The 22,999-nt window shown below is 43.2% G+C and overlaps 1 long non-coding RNA gene across 2 annotated transcripts; it reads right to left on the bottom strand.

Annotated features, from left to right (window-relative positions):
- Positions 1 to 1,611: 1,611 nt before the first annotated feature.
- On the bottom strand, positions 1,612 to 21,687 carry LOC140527583 (uncharacterized). Of its 2 annotated transcripts, XR_011974870.1 has the most exons (5): positions 21,587 to 21,687; positions 20,306 to 20,455; positions 14,260 to 14,363; positions 2,532 to 2,647; positions 1,612 to 1,755 (listed from the first exon to the last, which is right to left on the bottom strand). It is a non-coding gene; the product is annotated as an uncharacterized lncRNA (long non-coding RNA). The 2 variants fall into 2 exon arrangements; XR_011974877.1 differs by lacking the exons at positions 20,306 to 20,455; positions 21,587 to 21,687 and adding an exon at positions 19,292 to 20,100.
- Between the last annotated feature and the right edge of the window lie 1,312 nt (positions 21,688 to 22,999).

The following is a 22,999-nucleotide window of genomic DNA, read 5'->3' on the forward strand; positions in this document are numbered from 1 at the left end:
GGGCTCTGGCCTCCATCTCTGGGCTCTGGCCTCCATCCTGGGCTCTGGTCTCTATCTCTGATCTCTGGCCTCCATCTCTGGGTTCTGGCCTCCATCTCTGGGTTCTGGTCTCTATCTCTGGGCTCTGGCCTCCATCTCTGGGCTCTGGCCTCTGGTCTCCATCTCTGGGCTCTGGCCTCCATCCTGGGCTCTGGTCTCTATCTCTGGGCTCTGGCCTCCATCTCTGGGTTCTGGCCTTCATCTCTGGGTTCTGGCCTCCATCTCTGGGCTCCAGGATCCATCTCTTGATTGACATGGGTTCAAATCCTGCATCTGATACCTGCTGTATTCAGGATCTGGGACTCATCACCCCTCAGAGCTCCAGGCAGAGCTTCAAACTGAAAATGAAGAGTTGGAGGGGTTCCCCAAGGAGCTACAAATGAAAGGTGGTGCCTTCAGGGAACTCCCAGTCTAGTGGGGGAGACAGAAAGCAGACAAATATGGACAAAAGTCACCTACAGGACAATGAGGAGATAACCAGAGGGAAGGCTTCCTGTAGGAGGAGGGATTTTTGCTGGGACCTTAGGGAGGGCAATGGTTACAGCATGGGGAGGAGACTGTTCCAGGCCTGGGAACAAGTAGAGAAAATTCCCAGAGCAGAGAAAGGGAGGGTCTTGTTGGAGAAAGAGCCAAGGCCGTTGGGTTGAAGAGGGAATTGCGAGAGGGGTGTGAGGTGTTAGACCAGGAAGGTAGGAAGGAGGCAGGTTATGAGGGTGTCAAATGTCGAAGGTCAAACCGAGGATTTTATATTTGGTCCAAGGGGTGATAAGGAGCCCCTGGAGTTTATTGAATGGGGGGAGGGGATGGTCAGAACTACACTTTAGAAAAATCAGCTGATTGAAGGATGGACAGGAGTGGGGAGAGGCCCAGCTCTCCCCCCAGCAGGGGATGGCAGTAGTCTAGGGGTGAGGTGATGGGGGCTGGCACTAGAGGGTACGCAGTGTCAGAGGAGACAAGGGGGTATTGGAGAGATGTTGCAGAAGGTGAGATCACTGGGCCTCGGGTGTGCCCAGCACAATCCCCAGGGGGAGCTTGGGAGATACTCACTTAAGAAACATTGTTGAATCGAATGGAGTTAGACTCCTGCTACTGGGGCTGCATAAGAGAAGGCTAATGTCCAGACCCAGGTGATCATCCCCCTGTGCCAGGGTTACCAACCCCGGTCGGACCCAGAGACCCGGTTTGGGAGGGGGCTAATGTCCTAACACCAAAGGGATGAAACCTGGCTGCAGGGTGTGTGTGTGTGTGTGTGTGTGTGTGTGTGTGTGTGTGTGTGTGTGTGTGTGTCTGTGTGTCTGTGTGTGTGTGTGTGTGTGTCTGTGTGTGTGTGTGTGTGTGTGTGTGTGTGTGTGTGGAGGAGGAAGAGGAGGCGGCGAGGTTGGCGGAACATCTTTGATGGGCTGTGCAGGTTCATGACAGCTGGATGTAATGAAAACAGAAACCCCTACGGAGCGATTTCTTCCTTTGTATGAGGCAGCCCGCTGCTGGAACATGAGCTACCGTCCTAGCTAGCCTGAAGTGAAGGCTGTCTTTGGCCCTATTCCCACTCCTACACACATGGCACTCCCACGCTTCAGACAAAAGTGGGCAGAGTCTTTAATGGTTCTATCAGCGAATGTCCTCTTTGTGGGTCTTTCAATTTCATTGGTTCGTTTCATCAGTAATCAGCACTCCCAGTCTAGAAAGCCCTTTCACAGATGCAGTTTGACAAGCTCTCTGCAGATGGGAAAAAGTGAGAGGTCAATGACACGTCCATATTCACACTGTGAAGTCCTGTGCAAGGAGGTACTCCCATCCAGGGCTTCTGATTTCCCTAGGTCGTCCTCCTCTCTACCCACCATTCTGAGCTATTTCTGCCGTTGATGCAGTGTCTTAAGTCCCTCCTCCTTTCTCAGTGAACACAACATCTCTGGTGGATGAATGCAATCTGTGTCTTCCTGAAAGTCTATGCATCCCAGGCTCTTGATACATCCCCTCAGGGATACTATTTTCTGGGAGATGGGAAACATTCGATAAGGTGCTTACACTGAGAGCTACAATACCCAATCTTATTGTAGAGATACATAGTAATGTCTGCAGAGACTCGGTGCTCTGGACACCAGAGGGAAGGGGAGTGCCTTTCTACTAGCTGGGGAAGGTTGTTACGGGTTAGGGGTGATGGCGTAGAATTTAAAGCTGAGCAGATCTGGGTTCCAATTGATGTTCTTTGACTCAGGTCCAGAACACAACCAGTCTCAGTGATGGGCAGCATCACCTTTCCCCATGTCCTCTGTGAACCAGGGATGCTGGCCTCCTTGCACAAAACACTCCCCCTTCCAAATCAGGACATTTTTCACTGTCTGTCCCTATGACTGGAATTGTTTTCCTCCTCACCTCTGCCTCTGGCTTTCCTGACTTCCTTCAAATTGCAGCTAAAGAACCACTTTTTGCAAGAAGTGTTTCTATCTCCCCCTCCCCACCCTCTGCCCCAGTGAAAACGACGTTGAAATTACCTCCAGTTTTTCTGTAGAATCTCCTTGTACACTTGTTCTCTGCTCATTAGACTGTCAGCTCCCTGACAGCAGGGGCAGGTTTCTCCTTTCTTTATTCCCAGCACATGGCACAGTGCCTAGAATACAGGAAGTGCTTAGTAAATGCCTGTTCACTGTTCACTGACTGACTAACAAGTGGAAAGGAGTAGACAGAAAGTGAAGCTGAGTATGACGTCAGGCCTTGGGCTGAGGGAGCTCATGCCTGAAAGCCACAGTCCCTTAGGGAGGGAAGGGCTTAGTCACGTGACAAAAATCTGAGGTTCTGGGATGTCACTGGGGAGAGGAGAGGGCTCTTTTCAAATCAGGTTTATAATTTCTGGCTATGATTGATTCAGGAAGCAGACCATCCACATACTATTGATAGGCATGGCACTAGTGCTACTGGGCTTGACAATAAACTGAAGGTTCAGTAACCGGGTGACTTTGGTCAGGAGTGTTATAAAACCCCAGACTCACCTGGAGGATCTTGGAGGCTCTCTGAGGTCGCTTCCAGCTCTGACATTCTGGGAGCTTAATGCTTTAGGGTGGGGGAAGGGAACCTGGGGCCTCCAGGCCACATGTGGCCCTCTAGGTCCTCAAGTACAACCCTTTGACTGAACCCAAACTTCACGGAACAAATCCCCCTAATAAAAGGATTTGTTCTGTAAAACTTGGACCAAGTCAATAGGTCACCCCCGAGTACCTAGAAGTCCACATGCGACCTCAAGGCCGCAGGATCCCCACTCCTGCTCTAGGGCATAGGCTGCCAATAGGGTTTATTAACCCTACACCTGGAAGGGACCAGCTGAATCTGCTGCCTCATTTTATGGGGGAGGAAATGGTGGCCCAAGATGGTAAGTGACCTGTCCAAAGTCACAGGTACAAGAAGTCTCTGAGGCAGAATTTGGACTTCAGAGTCAGCATTCTCTCAACTGATCCACACAGCCTCCAAATGCTGAAGTATTCAAGTCCATGTTCCTTTGGAAAACCCAGGGCTGGCTAAGAAATTGCTTCAGACCTTGAATGCTCCCAGCTTTCTTGTTTGACTGCGAGGAGAGAGTGCTATTTCCTGGCAAGTAAAAAATGAAAATGTAATTTGTCTGTGGGGGTCAGAGCCATTCAGCCTGATTGATGTAGGATGCAGAGGGGCATTTTCCTGCAGTGCCCAGAGAGGATTATAAATGTGTCAGTCCCTCATCAGCAGAGATGCCTGCCCCGTGATGGCCTAATAGAATTCATTCTTGTGATGGTGCATCTGGAGACGAATATAAAAAATTGGCTAATGACAGCTCTTAGATTGGGGAGGACCAAGGTCCCTACTTCAAACCTTTCAAAATCTGAAAAATGATCAAAAGGGAAACACACGTCTGAGCTATGTCCCCCATTTACGTCCACATTCACTCACGTGTCTACACTATTTCATTCAAACTGGCTTGCTAGCTATTTCCTGTGTCTCATGTCTCATCTCTCATCCTCTCTGCCTTTCCATGAGGGATGCCCTGTGCCTCTGCCCCAGAGAATCCCTAGCTTTGTGGCTGTTCAGTTGTTTTCAGTCCTATCTAACTCTTTGTGACCCCACTGGGCATTTTCTTGGCAGAGATTCTCGAATGCTTGCCATATCCTTCTCTAGCTCATTTTACAGATGAGGAAACTGAAGCAAACAGGGTAAAATGACTTGCCCAAGGTCACATAGCTAGTAAGTGTTTGAGGCCAGATTTGAACACAGGTCTTCCTAACCCTAGCCCAGGCACTCTATCAACTGTGCCATCTTGCTGCCCAGAAAATGAGCCAAGTAAAGTGATTTCTCTAAGGTTACACAGCCTTTCTGAGTGGGCCAGAACTGACTTGAGAACCCTGATGTCCAGAGTTCCCCTCCACAACTCTCAGAATCACCAAATGGATCCTGGCATCTCAGGTCTTGGAAGGGCACAGCGGCTTCTGGTCTGACCTACCACAGGCTGGACTAGAGGACATCGCCTCATCGCCAATCTCTCTTCCTTGCCAAATCCCTTGTAATCACCTTCGATATTTTTTTCCTGAAAACACTTAGCTGCTAAAATATTAACACTCCCATTTTGTAGATGAAGAAACAAGCTCCTTGGAGAAAAGCATGCTTGACCTAGGTCACACTGCCCATTAGCTTCTGAGCAGAATTGAGGAATTGTGGACTTCAGGGCCATCTCTTTCTTTTTCTCTGTGCCCTCTTCAAAATGAGGGCTTGGAGTCAGTCATTCTTTAGGTCTCTTTCTGCCCACCCCTTCTCTCCAAAATTTTGCTAGCTCCTTCTCAACTCTCAGGCAGAGCAAATCATGAGTCACCCAGGGCCATGACTTCCCTGCTTTAGAGATACTCATGCTGGTTGCCCTCTCCTTCCCCTCCTCCATCTGGGCAGGGTGTTTGGACTCAGAACTTCTCGCTCCAAGCTCATTGATGTGAGATGCTGACCGAGGCTGCTGCAGATGGTAGGCAAGGCCGGAAGTAGCCATTTGGGAGAAATGGCTTCCCAGACCCTACCAGGAAGCTTCCCTCCCCCCTGATGCGCTCTATTTGGATCTGCCTGAGAGGCAGGGAAGGCAAGAGAAGGGCACTCACCCCAAATGAGAGTCTGTGTCTGCCTGGAGCAAGCAGCTGCTGCTCCAGCCACAGAAATGGTCTTGACCCAAATGAGCTGGCAGAACTGGATAATGATAACAATCGTTTCCATTGCTACAATGCCTGAAAGCTTCATGTCTCAAGGGAGGCTGTGCATCAATTATTAATCAGCTTTAAAATATGTGGAAACTGAGACCCATCCAGGTCAAGTGACATCTCAACATACATACAGTTAGGAAGTATAATGCCCAGTACAGGAACTCAGATCTTAAGATTCTGAACCACATGTGATTGTGTCCCCACTCTGTTGCCACCCCTGTGTTTTAGAGCTGGGACCTTAGGGATCATCCTGATTCTTCCCTTTGTGTCTTCAGAATTCCAGTTTTGAAAGTGTGTTCCCCCCAGCCCCTGGGTTGACTTCCCCCGTCGAACTCTCCCCCCCATCCAGGGTCAGGGGAACATTAGACTTGCCTTTCCACACCTTCTTGAGCAGAAGCTCTAAGGGGCCACTTGGTCCTGAGGCTCTATCATTTCCACCCCAGAAACATTCCTCCCTGTCAGTGTGACCCAGATACAGGGGAGAATCTCCTCATTGGTGTCTCTGTGCTTGGAGGAGGAAATGGTGATTCAGACAAAACAAGAAATTGTTGACCATTCTGCTCTTTGGGAGAGAGACAGACAGACAGACACAGAGACACAGAAAAACAGACAAACATAGAGTCATGGAGAAAGGAAGAGAAAGGAGAGAAGAGAGAGACAGACAGACATAGAGACACAGATAGACAGAGACATGGAGAGAAGAGAAGGGAGAGAGAAGAGAAGAGGAGACACACAGAGACAGAGAAACAGACACACAGAGAGACAGACAGAGACGTGGAGAAAGGAGAGAGAAGAGAAATAGACAGACAGAGAGACAGAGAGGCAGGCAGACAGAGTCATGGAGAGAGAAAGAGAAAGAAGAGAGGGGAGAGACAGACAGACAGAGAGAGACAGAGGCAGAGAAAGATAGAGACAGACACAGAGAAACAGACAGGCAGACAGAGACATGGAAAGAGGAAGGAGAGGAGAGAGAAGAGACACACACAAACACAGACAGACAGACAGAGACACAGAAAGGAGAGAGAAGAGAGAGAAAGACAGACATAAAGATACAGACGGAGACACTGAGAGAGGAAGGAAAAGAGAGAGAAGACAGAGACAGAGAGAGATAGAGATGAGAGAGACATCGAAAGAGATAGACATGGAAAAACAGAGAAATGGAGAAAGGAAGAGAAAGGAGAGAGAAGAGAGCATTAGACACAGAGATGCAGAGAAACAGATAGAGACACAGAGAGAAGAAGGAAGGGAGAGAGAAGAAAGAGATCGACAGAGAGAGACAGAGAGAGCACTCGCAGATGTCTGGCTAATTGAATTCCATCATCGCTAGGCAGGAAGTGTTTGCTATGTACCAGACATCACGCTAAGTGTCAAGTAAGACCTGATCAGAGTCCCTGTCTGCAGAGAGCCCTCATTCTAAGGGGGATGGGGAGCCAGTATGTGACTGTCCATAAGAGACAGATAGAGTGTAAGTGAACTGTAAGATCAGAGGTTGCAGTAGCTGGGGAGGTGGCAGAATCAGCCTCCAGTAGAAGGTGAGATTTGAGTTGAGGAGGGTGCCAGGGAAGCCAGGAAGTGAAGATGAGAAAGTCTTGCATTCCAGGTGCAGAGGACTGCCAATGCAAAGTTACGGAGTGGAGAGATGAGTGCCATGTACCACTGGGAGCAGCAAAAGGTCAGAGTAGTTGGATCACAGTGTACCTGAAGGGAGTCAAGGGTGAGAAGACTAGACAGGCAGGAAGGGGCCGGAGTACAAAGGACTTTAAGTGACAGATTTTTTTCTATTTGACCATGGAATTCATGAGGAGCTACTGGAGTTTATTAAATACCAGGGTTCCTGGATCAGACCTGAGCTTTAGGAAAATTCCTCTGGTAACTAAGTGGAAGATGGATTGGAGAAGGGAGAGACTGAGGCAAGCAGAGCCCCAGGAGCTACTGCCAAGGGCCAGATGTGAGGTGATGAGGGTCTGCAGGGTGGGGGCAGGGTTAGAGGAGAGGGAGAGGAGCCCAGAGATGCTGTGAACATAGAAATACTAAGTCTTGATAGCTGGTTCGATATGGGGGTGAGAAATAGTGAGGCACCCTGGATGACCATGGCTGAGACTGTGAACCTAGGGGCCTGGGAGGGTGGGGAAGTCCTAAACCCCATTCACATTTCCTCTTTAGTTGGTGATAATCATTTAATATCATTTTTTGGACCTTAATAAGGTCAAGAGCCTACATTAATCAACCAGAAGAAGAGCCTGGACCTAATAGCCTCTTTGTTCTCTGAGTAAACTCAGAGAAGACCTCTTCCTGTGTCAACAAGGCCAGATGGGATTGAGCTGAAAACATTCTTCCCTCTACCCTTAATCTGAAATGCTATCGTGATTAATGGGACTTTTTCCGTATCTTAATATTTTGTATACACACACACACATATATGTACTATGTTATGGCATGTTAATAGTAAAGAAAACACAGACATCCTGGATCATAATTTCAATTGAAACTTTGTCAACTCTCTTATCTCATTGTATTTACCACCTACTCAATTAAGAAAATGTTTTTCTCATAATACAGTTAATCATGTATGGGGAATCATAAGTTTGAGTGACACAGACATCTTGAGTTGGGATTTGTTCTAAAACATATTTAAGCCTGGTCATTCTTGTATCAGACAGTCAGAATTTACATCATGGCTCTTTGTATGTACAAGCTGGCTAGCTTAGACTAGCTTTAAAATAATAAACAATAAGAATTTACATATCACTTAGAGCCTGTTTGCTCTTCAACCAAACTTTCAGGTCCACAGTGGACCATAGTCAGAGGTAAAAATGATTAACAAACCACCCCTCCAAAAATATGCTCAGAAAGAATTTTAGGTTTAATCTGTATCATTACAGTGTCTCTCTCACTTTCTTAAGTCTAGACAACCAACAGACCAACAAACTCAATCTGATTTGTGGTATTGGGATTTAACAGGAGCCTGATGAAGCCAGCCTCAGCAAAGCCCGTTTATAGTGCACTCCAGCGACAAAATCGCTTCTGTTTTCCCGGTTCATTGATCTTTCCCCCAACTCTGCCCATAATGATTTCCTCTCTGGTTTTGAAGTTTCCTTAAGCCGGTAGGTGTTTTGAATATAAAATAATGCCACGTCCTTGTGGTAACTTGCCTTTGGCCCTTTTGCTCCCCAGCCTCATTGCAGAGGTGTGGGGCAGGTGTGTGGGCATTTGAGGCCATAGGCGTTAGCACTGGATCCTTTCCTGGATTTTTCCTCCTGTGACCTTCTGGATGTCTAAGCAGATATTCTCCCTCCATGTTAGTAATTCTCCATGTAATCTACTAATGTTCTTGTTGGGGTTTGTCCTTCATTTTCCAAGAGGAACAATGACATCATGAGATGACATCATGCTTTTGTGTGAATTGGATTTAAGTGAGGCAGAGCTGCACAAAGTCATCAGCCTCACTGTCTTCCCGAACCATGAAGTGCAGTAGCAGGACAAAAGTTAGGATGATCAGTGATGACCCAGTATCCATTGGATGACCTTGGCATCTCAGATGTCTGACGAAGCTCTTAAGCACTCCACAGGCCTGCATCAGTCCCCTTCGTGGCCGTTGGGACAAAATGTTCTTATCCACCCATTCTACCAGGGGAAATCTTCACATTCTTGAGGTAGACTACCCCCTAACTCACTGAGTTAGTTTGATCAGTTGTATAACATTGGAGAAGTCACTTAAGCTCTGTGAGTTAGAGACCCCTTGGTTATCCTCAACTTGGGTTAGCCTGTTTGCCAAAACAGTTGACTTGAGTGTGGCCACTGTGCATGCTACAGCTTCTTGGAGCCACAGGTGAGAGTTGGGTGAATCAGATGAACTCCAAAGGTGGATTGGCTGTCCTCACTCAAGAGAGACTATGTCCATGGACACCCCATATGCCCCATGTTTTCATTTTCCTGGTTGGACAGCTTGAACACACTTTGGTGTATTTATAGATCTCATTTAGAAGGTTCAGAAATGTTTTCTAGTGCTCCACAACCAGCACAAAGCCATGGACAAAGAGAAACATCTGGATAATCTTACCATCTACAGGTGACCCATTTCTTACTTGGATGCTGGATCACCATGACAATAGGGACATCTCTGGTGAGGTCGAGCCTTTTGTTTCATACTTTGCTTGATGTTAATGATCATAGGGTTGTAAAATGAGGTTATCTATCCCATTATATTCTTCAATATATTTTGTATAATTTTGACCCATTCTTGGGAAAAAGTAATAATAAGAATAATAGCTTGAATTTCTCTAGTGCTTTAAGGTTTGCAAAGTGCTTAACCAGTGTCATCTCATTTAATCTTGACAACAGTCCAGGGTGGCAGGTGCTATTATTATCCTCATTTTACAGATGAGGAAACTGAGGCAAAGAAAGGTGAAGTGATTTGTCCAAGATCACACGGCAAGTGTCTATTTCAAGTGTTAACTGAACAATGACAAGTCTTGTTGGCCGTAAATCCTGCTCTCTGCCCATGGCCCTATGTTGTCTCTCATGAAAAGAAATAGAGTTTGAGGATGTGGTGGGGGAGGTACTTAGTGCTGATTTTAAACAGTCTAAGGAGTTTGGATTTTATGTTAAATGGGTGCAGAAGTGGGGAGGGGGGGGGATGTTCATAGGCTCTTGGACAGGGATGGGCCCCGATGAAAATGATGTTGGATGGGTTCAGAATGGTTTACAATGGGGTAAGCGGGTGGTGGGAGGGAGAGTTAAATTGAGGAACAGCTATGGTATGGGAAGAGTCAGGTCCCCCGGGTTCAAATTCCATCTCAAACACAGATTAGTTGTGTAACATTGGAGAAGTCACGTAAGCTCTGTGAGCTTTTGTTCTCTCATGAGAAGAGGGATTGTGAAGAGCCTGCTTTCTAACCCTTAAAAGGATATGGAAATAGGAGGCCTAATTAAGGAAGGATTTAGTTTAAATGAGAAGCCATATCCTGTACTTTCATATCAGTGTAGGAAACTCACATATCAACAACTGACCTCTATCTTGTAGGGGTTCTTGGAGGCATGGGGAGAGGATTTGGAGGAGCCATCCAAGCAGAGAGAGGGGCAGTGGAGTACCTCCAATGGCTGAATTCCAAAGCTAATGCTGTGGTTTGGTGATGTCCATGTCTTCATGACCCCATTTTGGATTTTCTTGGAAGAGATGCTGGAGTGGTTTGCCCTTTCCTTCTTTATTCATTTTACAGATGAGAATACTGAGGCAAAATGGGTTAAATGACTGGCTCTACCTAGGGGAAGGTGGTAAACCTTATTCAAAGCCTTGGCCATTTTTTTAATGGGTGGTTCCCAGCTTATGCTGGATAATTGGGCAATAGGGTATTTTTTCTTTGGAGTTCCATGTTTTCATCTCTATGTGCCTAGAATGGAGTATGTAGAGATATCTATGTTTAAGGTTAAACTGGAGTTGTTTTTTTCCCCTGAAGTCCAAGAATAAAGAGAAAATTTGTTGAAAAAATAATTTATCTTTTAACTGTGGCCAATTAAGAAGGAAGAGAGGGAGGGGGATCTTTCCCGTCCCTCCATTTATAGACATTTATGATATCATAGCTTTATGGTATACTTTGATCAAAGTTTCTCTGTAGTAGCCTTAAAGGTGATCAATTTCAAAGTCAGTAATTAATGATTAGAATTGGAACCTACCATTGTAAAAACTGTTGTTCAGTAATTTCAGTGAAGTCTGACTCTTATGACCCCATTTGGGGTTTTCTTGACAAAGATACTGGAGTGGTTTGCTGTGTCCTTCTCCAGCTCATTTTATAGATGACAAAACTGAGACAAACAGGGTGAAGTGACTTGCCCAGGGTCTCCCAGCTGGGAAGTACCTGAGGCTTGATTTGAACTCGTCATCCTGACTCTAGACCAGGTTCTATCTGTTGCCTCATCTAGCTGCTCTAAGAAAAGTTGTTCAGGACTGAAAAAGTACAAGTCTCCTGGTCTGGAATTTACAGAGTATTAACCCTCCAGATTCTGAAAAGTGAGGAGTAACTACACAGAATAGAGAAGAGATCTCAGAGAAATGGCCTCATTCTTAATTGGTGAAATTTCCTGTGGCAGGCTCTTAGAGGACAGAGAGGCCACAGGGCAGGTATTTTCAACATAAAAGTTCCAGGACTAGAGTGAGGCTTCCATGCAGGACCCTTCCTGCACTCAGGAGGGCTCAAAAAATACTTGATGACTTTGGATTTCACAGAACCAGAATCCAAGAAGAGAATGTTTTTTGAGGTTGGTTCAGTGGTCTCCCCATCAGAAAGTCCCACCCCCAACGGGTGGCTTCCCTGGGCACAGCTCTGTCCTTGGGGTCCAGCTGCAACATACTGTGTTTGCTCTCTCCAGCAACATGTCTGGAACATCTATCTCATAACTGGTTCTCTTTGCAGGGCTGTTTTCTGCCACCAAAGACAGGGAGCGAGGTCTGGCTTCTAGAGCGTCTCTCTAGGTACTTGGCGAGTTTGATTCAGTGACATTTCCCCAAGTTATGGCATGTAAGAGGCGGACACATTGATGAGTACTATATTCCTGGGAGGGAAGGGACCACCTTTTCTTTTTTTCTTTTTAGAGGACTGTAAAACATCTGCTTGAGTTGCCTGGTTATTGGATTTTCGGGGATTTCCAAACCTATTCCTCTGCTGTAAAATGTGGGTCCATTTCTGTGTCTGAGATATGGTGATAAGAATAAAAGTGAGTCATGTGTCTCCAGAGCTTTTGGGTTTAGGGAGCACTTTCCTTATAGTGACTTAAAGAGGGAGGAAAGGGAATTAGTGCACTTTAGTCCCAGAAGCATCTCCTCCTCCTTATTTTTCATCATCATCATCTTCAGCATCATCATTTTGCTAAATATTTTCCAATTACATGTAAAATTTTTTTAACAATTTGAAAAATTAGTTATAAATTCCCTCCCTCCTCCTCCTCTCTTATTGAGAGGGCAAACAATTTGCCATCATTTATGCATATGAAGTCATGTGAAACATATTTCCATATTAGCCATATTGCAAAAGAAAACACAAACAAAGCTATAAAAATAAAGTTTAAAAAATTCTGCTTCCACCTACATCCAGAGTTCATCAGTTTTTTCTCTGGAGGTAGATAGCATTTTTTTAATCGTGGTCCTTTGGAATTGTCCTGAATCATTGTCTTGATTAGAGGAAATAAGTCTTTCACAGTTGATTACTCGTAAAGTACTACGGTTACTGTGTACAATATTCTCCTGGTTCTGCTCCCTTCCTTTTGCATCAGTTCATATAAGTCTTTTCAGGTTTTCCCAAAACCATCCTGCTCATCATTTCTTATTAGCACAATAGTACTCCAGCACAATCATATAATACAATTTGTTCAGTCATTCCCCAACTGATGGGTATCCCTTTGATTTTCAATTCTTTGTCACCATAAAAAGAGCTGCTATAAATACTTTTGTATAGATAGGTCCTTTTCCCTTTTCTTTGATATCTTTGGAATCCAGACCTAGTGGAAGTATTGCTGGGTTAAAGAGTATACACAGTTTTATAGTCCTTCGGTTATAGTTCTAAATTGCTCTCCAGAATGGTTGGATCAGTTCACAGCTCTACCAACAAAACATTAGTATCCCAATTTTCCCACATCCCCTCCAACATTTGTCATTTCCCTTTTCTGTCATGTTAGCCAATCTGATAGGCATAAGGTGATATCTCAGATAACTTTAATTAATTAAATCACTGCTTCTTAAAGAAATGGCAATCAAAACTCTGAGATACTACCTCACTCCTTTGGAAGTGTTGTAGACCATTATATTGCTGAGAATAGCTAAGTCATTCACAGCTGATCATCATACAATATAGCTGCTGCTGTTCCTGTGAACAATGTTTTCCTGGTTCTGTTCACCTCACTTTGCTTCAGTTCATGCAAATTTTTCCAGGTTTTTCTGAAAGCCTCCTCCTGCTCATCATTTTTATAGCACAATAGGCTCCATTGCAATCATAGTCCATAACTTGTTCAGCCATTTTAAGAGTGATAGGCATTCTCTCAATTTTCATTCTTTATGACTTCTTCATTCTTAGTTCTTGCCTTCGACTGATTGATTCAATAGAAGTGTCTAGGAATTGTTCACAACTAGGTTACAGTTTGGTTCAATTGGTTGATTTTATAACTCAGCCAAAGAGGTGTTTGTTCTCACTCAGGGTATAGATCATCTATGTTAGTTTCATGAGTCATACATGATACCTGATTCTCCCAGTTATTAATGATACTACCAAATTACTTTGTACTTACTCATGTGTGTTGTATCCCTCCTCACCAACCCAGCCCAGTATAAGTTGTTTCATGTTTATTGTTGGATCCCCAGCACCCACTTAAGAGCAATCACAGAACACATGATTAATAAATGTTTCTTAAATTGGATTGAATTTCTACAAAACCTGACCAAGCCCTTGTCCATGTGACTGCCAACCCTCCAGCCATGTGCTTTATCCCCTTCCCATTGCTGCCCTCATGCAGTAATATTAATAAGACCCTGGAGGACTCCTTGTCCCCAATGCCCCACACTGACCATGCAGTGACCATCCAGAGAAGCAAGGTCAGGTCCACACAGAGCAACTGTGGACCCCCTCACGTAGTGAGCTTACTCTGTCTTGAATTTGAGTTTGGTTTGGTTGAGTAGTGGGATCCAGTGAGAGCCAACTGAGGTTAAGCACTGCTGCCTTCTTGTCTACCTATGGAACTTGAGCCAATCACTTCCAACGCTTGCAGGGGAGTCAGGTGCCACAGGATATCTAGGTATTAACAGTGAGACTCCAAAATACAATCACCCATGCAGCAGTGAATGGTTAGCTCAATTAATACATATCAGTTATGAACTGGTGATTTTCCAAATGATCTTCAATGAAACTCACTTATTACTTAAAAGTTTTACTTATCAATCTCTCTTCCTACTTCCTACATCCTCCTTCCATAAACTGTAGCCCTGTGTAGGTTCACAATCCACTATCAGGATGGGATGCTTAGATCTCACACTCACCTGGAGGGGGAGGTGCTAAGGATCCTCCCAGTCAAGGATCTCTTCAGAAGATTCCTCTTCTCTTTTCTGCTTTTCTCCCCACAGTGAGTCACTACGATGCTTTTCTAAGTTAAAACACAATTAACCCATGAAATATTTAGAAGATGTCAAATATTTTTGTCACGTCTATGGTTTTAGGAATTCCTGACACAGCATCCAGGTAATGGAGTGTTTCTTTCCAATGGCATTTCTGCTACAATGGTTTCTCACATCTCACAATTTAAGAAAGATTTTAGTATGACTGGTGTTACTGATCAGGTGCATGGAAATCATCTCTCTGCTCCCACCTGTTGTCTTCCTAGGGGTCACATCCTAGTGGTTTATACAGTACTCACCATGTTCTAGGGCTGGTTTGTGAAGCTTAATTTAAAAAAAGCTGTTGTATTCAAAATATTTAATGTTTGATTTCTCAGCTGTAATCTGTGAAATGGATCAGCCAGTTTGGTAACTATTTGGTAAAAAGCACCTTTTAAAGTGGCAAAGCCTTTTGTCCTATTGAATCTCTATAAGGTCTGAAGATCCCAATGTTTTTGGTTATTTTCTGCACAAGCCAGGCATTGTGTGAAACACTTTATCATCGTGTTTCTCACAACAGGCATAAAGACTTCATCTCACTCTAAATGAGACAAGTTTATTACTATTATTATTTAGCTCTAGATCACAAATTTCAAGCAAATGAATTCTTGATTTATAATTACTAATTGCAATATTGAAATTTCATTTTTCCTGAGGAACTATATTTAGTAGTTGACTCATGTTAAAAAACATGGTGGCATTCTGAGCTCCCCACAACTATAAATTTCTTTAAATCCCCAAAAGAAGCAAATCAATTCCTTTTATTTTCTTAACTTGCTAATTCTTAAAGGTTTTCAGCATAACTATTTAAATCAGACTAAAGAAATAGACTTTTCTCTATCAATCTATCAGATAATATGTATTTGCAAACTTCTACACAATGCTTCAGAGTCTTAAGAAATATCCTTTGCAGTCTTATATTGATAGGGGAAGGGAGATGAGCAGTATTTGCCAGAGATATTTCGCTAAAAAGTTTTCTAAATCCTTTTTATTGCAATAAAATCAAAACCTTCTTACTTTCTTCTACTTGCCTAATTCCTCTGGTCTTAATATTCTTCAGTCTAGGGAATTTCCATTGACACTTACTGCAAGTGTTATTGATACAACACAATGCATTGCAATATTGTATGTTATTGGGTTCTCAAGGCTAAAGTCCCTCTTAGGTTTTCATTGCAGACAGATTTTGCCAAAATGAAAGTGGTTTTTATGGAAGTCCAATGTGTACTCTGTTGTATGGAGACAATTTTCATTTGGGTTGGGATAGAAGCTTATGATAGTCTTTGTTTTGACCATGAAAAAACTTTGTTCAGAATCACCTCCTCACTTTACAAAGTTTGCATTATTTTTCAATGCTATAGGTTACTGTTGTATCTAATTGATCAGTCAGGAGAGACAAAGTTGTTTCTTATCAAAAGACAAGATCATTTTCTAATGATTTTAAATGAATAGAAATTCTTCCTACACTAATTTAATTTTTGGATCCAACCAAATCAAGTATAAGTGTATTGCTGTAAATATTTTAACAACCCCATCGGTTAGGATTTCAAAGATCAGGGCTCACTTTCTTGGTCAGCTTTTACTTTAACTTTTCAAAATTGACTCATGTTGTGGATGGAGCCAAGATGGCAGAGTAGAAAGACTCACACATGCTAGACCTTCCCCTACAGCCCATAAAACACCTGTAAAGAAAGACTCTCAACAAATTCTAGGGCAGCAGAAGTCACAGAAAAATGGAGGGAGGAGATTTACAACCCAGGGTGATCTGAAAGGCTGATGGGAAAGGTCTGTCACACTGGACGTGGAGCAGAACCCACCCCAGCCTTGGCCGTGGCATGGCGCCAAAAGGAAGACCCTAGCAGGTCTCAGGGGCAGCATCCCCAGCCACAACATCAGCGGTTTGAAGATCCTCAACCCACAGGCACCAAAAGTCAGTGAGAGGGTTTTTCCAGCTGGCCAAGAAAGGAGCAGGGTCTCCCCATAGCTCTCAGCAGCTCCCACAGCAGTCTGCATCCATTGTTGGATCATAAAGCCCTTGGGGGAACTGAGCAGCTGATCCTTACCTCAGCCCTGGGTGGCAGCCCTGCCCCCACCTAATGATCCTGGGGGAATTGAGCAGCTTATCTGAATCTCAGACCCCAGTACTGGCTTAGTGGAACTAGAGGCCAAATGGTTGTGGAGAGGAAACTCTACTACTCATAGATTCTGGGCACAAAAGTTTCTTGTTGCTCCCAGACTAGTGTACACACTTGATTGTGCCACCTTGGAGGAACTGAGATCTTACAGATCTCCAGAGTATACCTTACTCTTGACAAAGGACCCAAAAGTCATGTAACTGGTTCGAAAAATGCCAAAAAAAGGAAAAAATAAGACTATAGAAGGTTACTTTCTTGGTGGACAGATATCTTCTCCTATTCTTTTGAACAAGGAAGAACAATGCTTACCATCAGGGAAAGACATAAAAGTCAAGGCTTCTGTATCCCAAACATCCAAAATAAATAGTCAATGGTCTCAGGCCATGGAAGAGCTCAAAAAGGATTTTGAAAATCAAATAAGAGAGGTGGAGGAAAAACTGGGAAGAAAAATGAGAGAGATGCAAGAAAATCATGAAAAGTGAGTCAACAACTTGCTAAAGGAAACCCAAAAAATGTTGAAGAAAATAACACCTTTAAAAATAGGCTAACTCAATTGGCAAAAGAAGTTCAAAAAACTGAGGAGAAGAATGCTAAAAAGCAGAATTAGCCAAATGGAAAAAGAGGTTCAAAAGCTCACTGAAGAAAATAGTTCTTTAAAAATTAGAATGGAGCAGATGAAGGCTAACGACTTTAAGAGAAACCAAGAAATCACAAAACAAAATCAAAAGAATGAAAAAATGTAAGATAATGTGAAATATCTCATTGGAAAATAGATTCAGGAGAGACAATTTAAAAATTATGGGACTACCTGAAAGCCATGACCAAAAAAAAAAAAAAAGAGCCTAGACATCATCTTTCATGAAAAATCAAGGAAAACTGAAAGAACCCACCAATCACCTCCTGAAAGAGATCCAAAAAGAGAAACTCTTAAGAACATTGTGGCCAAATTCCCGAGTTACCAGGTCAAGGAGAAAATATTGCAAGCAGCTAGAAAGAAATAACTTGATTATTGTGGAAATACAATCAGGATAGCACAAGATCTAGCAGCTTCTATATTAAGGGATTCCAAGGGCTTGGAATAGGATATTCCAGAAGTCAAAGGAACTAGGACTAAAACCAAAATCACCTACCCAGCAAAACTGAGTATAATACTTCAGGGGAAAAAATGATCTTTCAATGAAATAGAGGACTTTCAAGCATTCTTGATGAAAAGACCAGAGCTGAAAAGAAAATTTGATTTTCAAACACAAGAATCAAGTGAAGCATGAAAAGATAAAGAGGAAAGAGAAATCATAAGGGACTTATGTTGAACTGTTTACATTTCTACATGGAAAGACAATATTTGTAACTCTTCAAACTTTTCAGTATCTGGATAGTTGGTGGAATTATGTATACACGCATATGCACAAACACATACCCATATACACACACATATGTATAAAGAGAGAAAGAGAGAGAGACAGAGAGAGAGAGAGACAGAGAGAGAGAGAGACAGAGAGCACAGGGTGAGTTGAATAGGAAGAGATTATATCTAAAAGAATACAATTAAGAGGTGAGAGACGAATATAATGGGAGGAGAATTAGAGAAATGGAATGGGGCAAATTATCTCATAAAAGATGTAAAAAAAGACTTTGCAATGGAGGGAAAAGGGGGAGGGGAGAAGGAAAATATGAGGCTTACTCTCATCACATTTGACTCAAGGAGCATTTTGGTATGAAAACCTATCTTACAATACAGGAAAGTGGGGGAGAAGGGGATAAGCAGGGTGGCGGGGAGGGCAACAGGAGGAGGGAGCAATCACCACTCTTGGGGAGGGACAAGGTCAAAAGAGAGAATAGAAGAAATGGGGGGGCAGGATAGGATGGAGGGAAATATAGTTAGTCTTACACAACATTACTATTATGGAAGTCAAAACTACACATATATAACCTATATTGAATTGCTTGCCTTCCCAATGGGGATGGGTGGAGAGGGAGGAAGGAAGAGAAGATGGAACTCAAAGTTTTAGGAACAACTGTTGAGTATTGTTCTTGCATGCAACTGGGAAATAAGAAATACAGGTAATGGGGTACAGAAATTTATCTTGCCCTACAGGACAAAAGAGAAGATGGGGGTAAGGGAAGGAAGGGATGTTAGAAGGGAGGGCAGATTGGTGGCAGGGGTAATTAAAATACCCAACATTTTGGGGTGGGGAGAGAGATGGGGAGAAAATTTGGAACTCAAAATTTTCTGGAAATGAATGTTGGAAACTTAAATAAATAAATAAATTTTAAAAATTGACTCGTTAAAAAGTGATGGTGAGATTACAGCTGTTGGGATGCAATTGTGAACATCACATTGGGCTAATTAAATGTAAATTTAACTGACATCTACTAGTAGACTTAGACCTGCTAGATCAATTTCACTATCTCTTTGATAGTAAACCATATTTTTATTCTTTACAATCGATAATAGCGTTTGCCTCATTGTCAAATGGCCAGCAATGATTTGCATTACAAAGATCCTTTGATTTTTAGCATAACAATTTCTTGATTTTAAGTGTCTGCTTTAATTAAAAACATGAACAGAAATATTAGTTAGAACTAACAAGAATTGTCCTACTGGAAAATCTCTGATGGAGACTGCAGGTGTAACTTTTTGTCTATTTCTCTGACAATTGCTCAAAGGTTAAGTGTATTTATTTTTTCAACCTGACCTACAGTCCATGTTCTTGTTCAATTCTCTGCTCAGCCACTCTGCCCCTGACTTATCGTAGACTTCACAGAAAACATGACATTTTTCTTACCTTTCGGTTGCTTCACGGTTTTAGAACAAGTTTTTCCTCTCTCTGGGTTCACTTTGAGATGCCCCTTCCCTCTGGGAGTCCCCAGTGTTGGATTAATAACAGTGCTTGTGCAGTGTTCTCAGGGTGATTGTTTAAAAGTAGTAAGGAACAAAAGGTAAATAAATCCCAACTTTCCTTACTTCTATCCGTTTGGAGACTGAAGATGTCTTAAAAAAACACTTTTCCATTCTGCAGTAAACGTTATTCCCTTTAAGTTTTTTTAAGTATACCTCTTAAACCACTGAAATTATTGCACTGATTAGAGATGAAGTTTGTTGACAGTTTGTTGAGAGTTGAGAAATTAGAAGTATGATCTCAGACTTTAAATTAGGTCTCTTTCACCAGCTTAAGTCTCTAATTGGGCTGTCCATGGTCCTGGAAATCTCTTATCCTTTTGCTTTCGTGGTTTGAAGCTGCTATGGAAACTTTGCCCTTAGTGGTCTCTTTTTTTCTTTAAATAGTCCTAAGCAAGATGTCCCCTTTATGAAAAACAGAAGTGCTCTCTTGTTTCGTGCTGATGTTGCAGAGTGTGGAAAGGGCTGTGACCAAACAGGGGCTAAGTTGGCATAAACAGGTTGGGCAACAGCTTTTAATTCACCTGCTTTCCTTTCATGCCTCCCTTATGGTTCCTGTTAGTTCCAGTGAATATTTCTGTCATGTTTTTGACACAAGAGTGTTGCCTGATCTCTGACAGGGATTGATTGACAAAGGCACCGTCAACAATCCTTGCAACCCAGAGGCTAAGGCAGGGGTGGGAATCTAGCCCAGATAAATGCTTAGCACTTTGGTATAACCCATCAGAAAAGCACATTTTAATTGTTGTTCAGTCATGTCCAGGCCTTTGTGACCTCACTGACCATAGCACTGCAGGCCCCTCTATCCTCCACTAGCTCTCAAAGTCTGTCCAAGTTTCCAAATGAAAGTTAATTTAGAAATAAAGGCAGACTCACCAACTGCAGCTTTGGAGAGACTTACCTGTATCTTGGAGAATTCTGATGTGGAGATGAGGGAGTCCAGCCTCCCAGGGCAGTCTTCCTGTGGGAGCCAGCAGTAAGAAGAGTGTTCTGGGGAGTGCTGCTTTTGGGTCCTTTGGGGAGGGTGACCAAAGTGGGCTGGGTCCCGTGCCTTGAATTCCACAAGAATCACCAACAATGTGGGCAAAAATAAATTCAGTCTTCAACAAAAGGCAAGTGAAGCAGAGATCTGAGCATGTATCAATTCATTAGGGGACTGGTGGTCCCTAATCACCTTCCTCTCAGTCAAGGTTCCCTTTGCTCAGTCTGTGGGGTTTTATTGAGATTCAGAGATCACTAATGGGTGTGATAAGTTCATGACTGGTCAGTTCTTGAAGTGAGGAAAAGCTTGTGATTGATTAAAGGAGATGTTCTTCAAACACCAATGGGACTTTGCCCAAGAAGTTATGATTGTTAGGTGAAAAAGAACAGAGAAACATAGGGATTCTGGTTTTCAGAGGATGGTTCCCATTGTCCATTCACAGAGGGTGGGTGTGGTGTTGATACAACAGATCTTTACCTCTATCTCTAACACAAGTTAATATAAGCCTAACTAACAAAGCATAAATCGATCCTCTAACCCAAATATAATTAATATAATCATCAATGTGTAATGAGTCAACTAATTCTAACCTACATGACTCCCATTGTAATAGCATTAACTAACTCAAACTGACTTCTATCCTACCTCACTAAAGCAATCATTAGTATTTAGTAAAACATAATTAACTGAGTAAATGCCAATCAAATTGAGTAGAAGCATCAAAATTATGCTCATAGACCCTTTCTGCTTATACACATTACTTCCCACAGCCACACCCTAGTAACTGATTATCTCAAGATGGCAGTCAAGTGGTGCCATAGTGCACAGAGCACCAGGTCTGGAGTTAGGAAGACTCACCTTCCGCACTTCAAATCTGGCCTCAGACACTTAGTGGCTGTGTGATCCTGGGCAAGTCACTTATCTCTGTTGGCCTCAGTTTCCTCATCTGTAAAATGAGAAGAAAATGGCAAACCACTCCAGTGACTTTGCCAATTAAACTTAAAATGGGATGATGAAGAGTTGGATACAGCTGAAAAATGAACAACAAATTGTGGGGCGTGACCCCCGTGCTGCTCCTTTGGAGCCTGCCTCTCAGCCATCTGACTCTCTACCTCTCTACCTACTAAAGTAACTTTAGACCCACCTGCTACCCTGCTATGGCTATGTTCCCCCTCGTATCCTCAAACAATGCTCCTTTACCTTTAGTTTACTTGCTCATGGAATCCCCTTTCCCCAAAGCAATATCCAATGAATCCACCCATTGAGATGTCTTATACCAATTACTCCTAGCCTGAACTGCTTTGTACTGTCTACAGGAAGGTTGCATCCCATCTCCACAATGGTGCTTATGTCAGCAAGAACCATCTGAGGTTTTTCCTTATATGGAAAAACCAACACCCTAAATCTTTTCGTGCAAGGCATTCAACGATGCAGGTGTAGACTGTGATCTATCTCGCCCTGTGTGTATGACTGTCCAGCCTGCTTCTTCAAAAGACATCTGACTCAAGTCATTCAGGATCCAGCCAAGGGTCCCGTGCATCATTTTGGATCAGCACGTTTCTCATAGGATTTTGCCAAACCATATCAGCATGTTCAAGGCGTGCCTCTTCTCCCTTGACCCGCACCCCTTGAGCCCGAGTTGGGGACTGCCTCCTCTGGTATTCTGTCTCTCCCCTAGAGGACTGCCCTATAAGCATCCTTAGGAATCCATAAAAGCCCCAGGTCTTTGAAGGAGAGGACTGTGATGATCATTCTGATACCCCTAGGCAATTTAATCAGCATTTACTCAGTTCATTTAGATTTAATGGGAGCGGTGATTGTGTAAGGACAGGATCAGGTTAGAATAAGTTTATACTGTAGAATCAGAGGTATATAGATTGCAATCAATTAGCTCACTATGTATTGATGATATTACTTTGATTTATAGGATGGATTGATGCTGTTATGTATTAATTCAGCCTGCTATAAGAACGTGTACTAATTTATGTTAGAGAAAGAAATTTGCTGAACTTCCCCCCTTCCCCCTCCTCTGAGAACAATGCTCAGAATCCCCCAAATTCCTAAGGCTTCTTTCTCACCTAATGCTCACAACTGCTTGGAGAAAGTCCCAGAGCCCTGTGGCTTAGTACTGGCTAAATACTGGTGTTTGAGAGACATATTCCTTGGCTCCTCCCCCTCCCCTGACCAATCGTGTGATCTTTCTCCCTTCTGGAACTGACCAATCATGACATTTTACTGCTTCCTTCTACTTTTGGTAACTTCTCAAGATGTATACATGCCCCTAAGATCTGAGCAAAAGAGTCCTTGACCAGGAGGAAATTCTTGAATCCTGTTACTTAGGGACTACCAGGCTTCCTAATAAATTAATACCTGCTCAGTTGCCTTCGGTTGAGGATTGGATTTCAGACATTCTTGTCTCTGTCACCTGTCTCTCTCTCCCCCAGCTCTCCTTCTCTGCCTCTTTCTCCCTCTCTCCTTCCTTTCGCTCTCTCTTTCCTCTCTATCTCTTAATCCCTCCCCCCACCTCTCTGCCAAAAATAAAGTAGCTGATCAACTTTTATTTTCCCTTATTAATAATTTAATTATTATCATGTGATAATCAGTTTTCTCAAC

The sequence above is a fragment of the Notamacropus eugenii genome, chromosome 1, assembly GCF_028372415.1.
Source record: "Notamacropus eugenii isolate mMacEug1 chromosome 1, mMacEug1.pri_v2, whole genome shotgun sequence".
Taxonomy (NCBI): Eukaryota; Metazoa; Chordata; class Mammalia; order Diprotodontia; family Macropodidae; genus Notamacropus; species Notamacropus eugenii.